A 1,344-nucleotide genomic window follows, 5' to 3' on the forward strand; every position below is an offset into this window, starting at 1 on the left:
TCATTTAATAAAGGCAAGTGCACCGTTCCAGATTATATACCGATCCCTTTCAGAGTATGGGAATATAACAGCTCCATACTGCTACATTACATATAACAACTCGCTCGACGAAAGATCTGACGTAAAGGCTGGAAAGTTCCGCTGTTCACATCAGTGCACAAGAAATGAAGTAGGAATAAACCGGTGAATTACAGATCCGTATCACTAACGTCAATTTGCAGTAGCATTATGGAACATATATTGCGTTCGAACATTATGAATTACTTCAAGGATTCAGAAAATATCGTTCTTGTCAAACACAACTAACTTTTTATTTTCTCGAAGTAATGAGTGCTACGGACATAAGATCTAAAACTGATTCCATCTGTCTACATTACCAAAGGCTTCTGATACTGTACGCCACAAGCGGCTTCTAATGAAACTGCGCGCCTGTGGAGTGCCGTCGGAGTTGTGTGTCTGGACTTGTGATTTCCCTCTGGAAAGGTCACAGTACCTAGTAATGGACGGCAAGTCATCGAGTAAAACAGAAGTAAAATCTTGCGTTCCCCCATGAAGTGTTATAGGCCCTCTCATGTTCCTGATCTATATAAAAGATTTAGAAGACACTTTGAGCAGGCTTTTTAGACTGTTTGCATACGATGCTGCCATTTACCATTTAGTAAATTCATCATAAGATAAAAACAAAAGGCAAGAGATTTGTACAACATATCTGGATGGTGCAAAAAGAGGCTATTGACCCTAAATAATAAAAAGTGCAAGGTCGTCCGCAATAGTACTAAAATGAATCCGTTGAATTTCGGTTAAACGAAAAATCACACAAATCTAAAGGCTGCCAATTCGACTAAATACGTAGCAGTTATAATAACGAATACCTTAAAATGGAACGACCACATACAGAACGTAATATTGCGAGGAAGAGAAACCAAAGACTGTGTTGCATTGTCAGAATATTTAGAAGATGCAACAGGTCTACTAAACAAACTGCCTACACTGCTATGAAACTTCCTGACAGATTGAAACTGTGTTCCGGACCGAGACTCGAACTCGGGACCTTTGCCTTTTGCGGGCAAGTGCTCTACCAACTGAGCTACCCAAGCACGACTCACGCCCCCTCCCCACAGATTTAATTTCGCCAGTACCTCGTCTCCTACCGTCTAAACTTCGCAGAAACTGTCCTGCATACCTTGCGGAACTAGCACTCCTCGAAGGAAGGATATAGCAGAGACATGGCTTAGCCACAGCCTAGCGGGTGGTTTCCAGGATGAAATTTTCACTCTGCAGCGGAGTGTGCGCAGATATGAAACTCCCTGGCAAATTAAAACTGTGTGCCGGATCGAGACTCCA

At 42.1% G+C, this 1,344-nt stretch overlaps 1 non-coding gene across 1 annotated transcript; it reads right to left on the minus strand.

The window, feature by feature from the left end:
- Nucleotides 1–1,022: 1,022 nt before the first annotated feature.
- Nucleotides 1,023–1,097, minus strand: Trnal-caa (transfer RNA leucine (anticodon CAA)). The gene has a single exon. It is a non-coding gene; the product is annotated as a tRNA-Leu (tRNA).
- Between the last annotated feature and the right edge of the window lie 247 nt (nt 1,098–1,344).

This window comes from Schistocerca nitens, chromosome 10, assembly GCF_023898315.1.
Source record: "Schistocerca nitens isolate TAMUIC-IGC-003100 chromosome 10, iqSchNite1.1, whole genome shotgun sequence".
Lineage (NCBI taxonomy): Eukaryota > Metazoa > Arthropoda > Insecta > Orthoptera > Acrididae > Schistocerca > Schistocerca nitens.